The sequence below is a fragment of the Mus caroli genome, unplaced genomic scaffold (genome assembly GCF_978045245.1).
Source record: "Mus caroli unplaced genomic scaffold, Mus_caroli_1 scaffold_13, whole genome shotgun sequence".
NCBI classification, from domain to species: domain Eukaryota; kingdom Metazoa; phylum Chordata; class Mammalia; order Rodentia; family Muridae; genus Mus; species Mus caroli.
The window spans coordinates 62,818,780-62,824,951 of NW_028227268.1; positions in this window are offsets into that span (position 1 = coordinate 62,818,780).

A 6,172-nucleotide genomic window follows, 5' to 3' on the forward strand; every position below is an offset into this window, starting at 1 on the left:
AGTGTGTTCTTTAACCAGTGAGACATCTCTCTAGCTCCCACCTGCTTTTTACATTTTATTTATTTATTTATTTATTTATTTATTTATTTATTTATTTATTTATTTATTTATGTTTTGAGACAGGGTCCCAGTCTGGCCTCTAACCCAGAGACCCTCCAGCCTCTGCTTCCCAAGTGCTGGGATTAAAGGTCTGAGCCACAAGCATAGCACCACATGCCTCTAACAGGTCTTCCTGGAGGGAACAGTTGCAAACTGCTCTCCTTAGTTTCCCAAAGAAACTCCTGCAGACCAGCAGACTTTGGGGAAGGGGCAGATGTACATCTGTGCTGGTTACCTAAGAGCCATAGGACTGGGCATGATGGGTTTTCCTCTGACTCTGATATGGCAAGGCCACTCACCCTGGCTCAGAGCAAGCAGGCCCGAGGCACCCAAACCCCTTCACCTGGGTTTCTGCCAAAAAAGTCTCAGAATCCTCTACAAAGCCACGCCAAGCAGCAAGCCTGCAAGCCTTGGCTCCTGGAGAGCTGGCCCCTCTCCCCAGCTTTGTTCTTTAAAATCTACAGTTCACACAACAGATACAGTTTACAAACTTTAAATGTACATTTGAATGGTTTCAACCAAGAATTAGAGGGTTGGTTGTGTGACTATCACAATTTTAGAACCTCCTTGTCCCCCCAAAGCACCTCATCTCGGCCTCTCCTCACCTGTCTTCCTTCCTGTTGGGGCTCCTGTGCTGTCCCAGGAGGCTGCCCTAAGGCACTATTCTGATATATCGCCCTTTAGGAACTGGTCTCAGTCAGCCATGAGCAAAAGGACCAAGTGGGGAGACAAGAGGAGGTAGATCCAGGTGCCTATGCCTATGTCTCCTTTAGCTTGAGGACCTGAAGCCCTTCCAACCCTTCGCCTCTTGGATTTGAGGATGGAACTCAAGTGTAGAAAGTGTATCAGACTTGTGTGTCCCTGGCTAACGTCTGCCATTCTGTCACTGTGCTAGAAAAGTTGGGGCTGGGAAAATCCAGACTTGCTTTTGGACACAGAGATTAACGTAACTGTGGCTTAGACCCAGACTCCAGTCTGCTGGATATGCAGCAGATGGAAGGCCCGGGAGGTACAGACTGATAGGAGTCCCTACAATTCCTAACCCAGGCCAGAGTGTCTGCATTCAGCACCCTAAGACCCACCGTCACCCCAGGATTCAGGAGCTGAGGCTCTGACTCTGACCAGGTGGAGTGAATTGCAAGCCCTCAACAGGGAAAAAGAAAAGTGTATCCTTACAGTAGAGGAGGCCCACAACCCACATCCTGCTGAGCACACAACACTCAGGTACTGCGTGCATCCTGTGCCCTAGCTCCGTGCTAGGGGCACTGTGACATTAAAGAATCCAGAACCCAGCCTCTACACTGTGAAGAGCAGGTGGGCCGAGCCTGCTCTGGCTCACAAGGCCAAGTGCACCTTTCCCCTTAGTGCTCCTTATGCCTGTGCCTGGCTAGTGCCTCTGCCCTTGGGGAACAAAGCCTTGTTCAATTCCCAGAACCAAGGCCCCTCCTCTGCAGAGTGCTAGAGAACTCCTGTGGCCTGCAGGGATGAAGGCTCTGGCACCGCTAGGGTAGGCTGGCCAGATCAGGAGGGAGGGCAAGATGGTCATGCAGCTATGATCTGGCTGGGAATTCTCAGAGGAGGGACTTTGCAACCCCTGGTGGGCACTTGCCAAAGTGCGGTTTCCCAATAGACTAATAGATGTTCCTGTAAAGTAGGGATCCTGTGAGAGGAAACAAATGCAAGGAACGTTGGAGAAAAGTGGTACTAGGGTCTCTTGGTCAGGATGGAGTCTTGGCCCAAATGCCTCACGTAAAGGGTGTTGGTTGTGGCAGAAATTGGTTAATGAGTCAGGAGGAATGGGTCTCAGGAACAGCTGTATACAGATGCCACCTATATATTAGGCTAGATGCTTGTTCTCTGTGTGTCTTGGCTCTGCTTCCTCGGGGTTGGCTCGGCTATAACAGACTAGACATTGCCAGCAGCTCCAGGCCATAGCTCTTTTCAGTGGTTTACACAAAATACCAAGAACTCGCCTTCAAACCCCTGACTGTTAGAGGAAGGAGAAAGCCTTAGAGGAAGGTCTACAACATGGGTACATAGAGCCCCTGGGGTACATATGGACAGAGACAAACTTCTAGCTCTTCTTTTTTTCCTGCTAGGCCTTGCTGCCTTCCCTCCTGTCCTTGGAGCCCAATCCTGATGATGGCCCCACCCAGGGGTCTCCATGGAAGCTCTTGATGTGAAAGGAGCTTCACCATCTTCACTTTCCAAGAGAAACATGCCCTCTGGATCTTGGGCAGGAGCAGAACCAGAGACCCTAGACAGACATGAGACCCAGGAAGTGCTGCGACATTCAAGGAAGCTGTTAGTTTGTTCTTTCGTGGTCTCTGGAAGACTATGTTCAGGTCTCTAGGGCATGTCCTAAGCATCCCAGTTAGTTCAGGTCTCTGAGAGGAGTGGGTTGGGGCTTAGATCCCAGGGAAGATGAGGATGGAGAATGGAGCCCACACACTGGCTGGAACCACAGCTGGTCGTCAGTCCGGCATGGCCTGAAATCCAACATTCAGGCGAAACAGTCTGTATTTTAACCTGTCACAGTCCTTACAGCTGATTGTTTGGCTTGTCCCCTGTGCCCCTCCACCCTTCCATTTTTGAGGCCTCATTGAATTCCCTGAGCAGATACTGCAATCCTTTTCCCTTCTGCTTAACACTCTGACGAGAAATCCCAGTTGAGAGCCGGGCGTGGTGGCACACGCCTTTAATCCCAGCACTCGGGAGGCAGAGGCAGGTGGATTTCTGAGTTTGAGGCCAGCCTGGTCTACAAAGTGAGTTCCAGGACAGCCGGGGCTACACAGAGAAACCCTGTCTCGAAAAACCAAAAAAAAAAAAAAAAAAAAAAAAAAAAAAAAATCCCAGTTGAAACTTAAGAGATGGGAGCTGCCAGGCTGGTGTCAAACGCAGACCTCCTGCTCTATCCTTCTGGTGGCTGGGAGTGTAGCGAGAGGGATGGCACCGTCCCTCTGCCAGAACCCAGGGCATCTGGAGGTCTGGGGGATGTTTCACTTCTCTGCTCAACGAGGTCAAAGAGAGTTGCAGTGGCCTGAGTGTCAGAAGACACAGGGGCTGGAAAAAACTCACTTAGCACACGGGCTTCCCTTTCTGTACATCCTATACTATTTTTCTATAAGGGCTCTTGACACCTCAAAAACAAACACAAACAAACAAACAAACAAACCCCTGGCAGATGGCGAATCAGCTCGCACCAGATGTGGACTCTAATGAGACCAGCCCTCATCTAGGGCCAGCATTCTCAAGTTAGCAGTCCCCTGTATAGAGTGAGATCAGGAGACTAAGCCCACCCAGGTGGTTCTGGGCTCTTAGCAGTCTATCCCCACTGCCTGCTCCTCTCCTCCTTCGTTCGCCCAGGCAGGCCCAAGCTTAATTCCGGCAGTCAAGAAAGATAACGGGGTCATGCAGAGTGGCAGCAGCGTCCAACCCAGCGCCTGCCATTCCACGCACCGCTGAACTCCCAACACTGAGGGCACTGCTGAGCAGAGACGTCCTGCTGCTTAAGGTTCAGTGTCTTCAGTGCTTAAAGGGTGGGGACCAACGGGGAAGTGCACGCTGGACCCCTAGGTAGCGAAAGCCAGAGCAGGCACAGAAATCTGCACTTTAGAAGCCCTGCTTGCAGTCTAGCAGTCCCTCCAGACAGAGCGCCTACCCTCCAGTCATACCGCCCCGCCCCCGGGTCGAACGGGCGCTGGGCACGTGACCAAAGCCAGAGTCCCGCGAGCGCACGCTGACGCCGCCTCACCCCACTCGGGGCCCTTGTACCCATTGGCTACGTCGCCGCGAACGGGGCCTGTCCTCTGGCACCCGGAGTCCGGGGTCGCCGCGCTGCCCACCCCGCACTAAGCACTGCGACTGTCTCCAATGCAAGGCAACCTTGGGCAGCGCTGAGGAGTCCTAGGCAGGTCCCTTCGCCTCCGGCCTCAGTTGTCTCATCTGTAGAATGGGAAGGAAACAGGCACCTTCCTAAGACTTTTTGGAAAGATCGGAACGAGTTAATAAAAAAAAAAAAAAAAAGTATTCGGCATGTCACTAGCATGCCCCATGACTGCACAATGCTGAGCCTGCTGACACAGGTAACTGTCGGTCAGGCTGAGACCCCGCCCTTCCCAGGCTCCCCAGACCAGCTTGTGTGCTGAAAGCCAAAGAGCCCAGCAAGGCAATCCAGAGAGCTTTGGTTGGAGGTCTGGGGTGTTAGACATTAGTTTTCCAAGCTTTCTGCACAGGGTAAAGATGCCCCTTGGCTGCTGCCCTAGTAAACCAATCTGTGGAGCAGAGATTTGTGTTGATCTGATCTCCCACCTTGGGCTTGTTTTTTCTTTCCTTGTCTTCCTTCCTTTCTTTTTTCTTTCTTGCTTTCCGAGACAGGACAGTAGCCCTAGTTCTTGCAGCCATGAAATGTGTATTTGTGGATCTATACACTTTACACAGTCCCAGAACGAGGCAGATCTGTCGTGATGACCCCAAACACCTTGCCCTTTCCTGCAGAGACAGCTCTAGTAAGTTGACTGGGGAAAACCAGTGAGCCCAGCTACACATGCAGGTGTGGTGCTGGTTCATCTGGCCTCTTAATCCTCTGGCTGGGACAGGCTATTTGAGTTTTCAGGAAACCAGGTGTCTTCTGATGGTGGGACATGGCAGGGTGACCCTAAAGCAAGGGCTCCATGTGCGTTTTATAGTCCTGCCAACTCCTGTGCACCCTATTCTGTGTAATTTTCTAACAGCTACTCTGAGAAAGGAACACATACAAAAATGTGTCCTGGTGAAGCCCAGGCACACCCTCCCTCCTTGCCCCAAAGACAACTAACTCTATTGGTTGGGAGGTGAGAGCAGCCTCTGCAGTCTGAGCAAGGCAGCTTCTGGGCGGCCTGGGGCCCTGGCCCTCCCTGGTTGACTCCTAGGTTTTGCTGTTGCCTCCCCACTTGCATCACCTGTGGGCCAGAATGGTCTATTCAATCCACACCGAAGAACCTCTCCTCCCTCCCTTGCTTTACCTGGTTCCTAAGTCACAGGGCCCAGGGTTCACTTTTCAGTCTTTATTCAGGCACCTGGCCTGGCCCCATATCACATATGACCCAGTTGCTGGGCTTAGGTCCTCAGGGCCTCTGTTACAGAATTCTATCTTTTTTCTTTTCTTTTTTTTTTTTTTTCTTTTTTTCGAAACAGGGTTTCTCTGTGGAGCTCTGGCTGTCCTGGAATTCACTCTGTAGACCAGGCTGGCCTCGAACTCAGAAATCCGCCTGCCTCTGCCTCCCAAGTGCTGGGATTAAAGGCATGCGCCATCACAGCCCAGCTTTCTTTTCTTTTCTTTTCTTTTCTTTTCTTTTCTTTTCTTTTCTTTCTTTCTTTTTTTTTTTTATCTTGAGACAAGGTTTTTTTGTATAGCCCAGGCTGTCCTGAAACTCACTCTATAGACCAGGCTGGCCTCGAACTCAGAAACCTACCTGCTTCTGCCTCCCAAGTGCTGGGATTAACAGCATGTGCCACCATGCCTGGCTCACAGAATCCCTTCTTGACTTTGAGATTCACATTTTTTCTAGATCCTTTTGGAGACACAAGTCATTCTATAGGAGTCGTACAAGCCCACTGGCCCTTCAGGTTCTCTCTGCCCCAATGGTAGGACTGATAGGATTAAGACAAGATCAGAAGTTCCAGCCACCCCCTCCTCCTGCAGGTTCTGCCTGGGAACTCTTCTCCTCTGGAGGCCCACTTCTAGACTCCTAAGCTGAGAGGGTGGACATGCTTCTCTAACCTCTCAGCTGGCTCGTAGATAATTGGACCCTGGCTACAGATGAGGTGGTGGGGCCACACGTCAGGCCTGTATCTGCTGTATTTTGGACCCAGGGCTGTCTGGTTCTAAACAGCAAGACTAGGAAGTAAGTTTTCTGTTCTCTGCTCCCACCCTCACGCTGGGCCCCCCATCCCTGGCCCTTTAGTCTAACGATGTCTGGGCTGAGTCTAGTCCTGTGGCTTCCATTCGGCCCCTTGGCCTGATACAGAAGAAGCCAAGGCCCAGTGCCTGTGCACCCGCAGGAGATTGCTAGAAACCAGGCTCTGGCAGGCA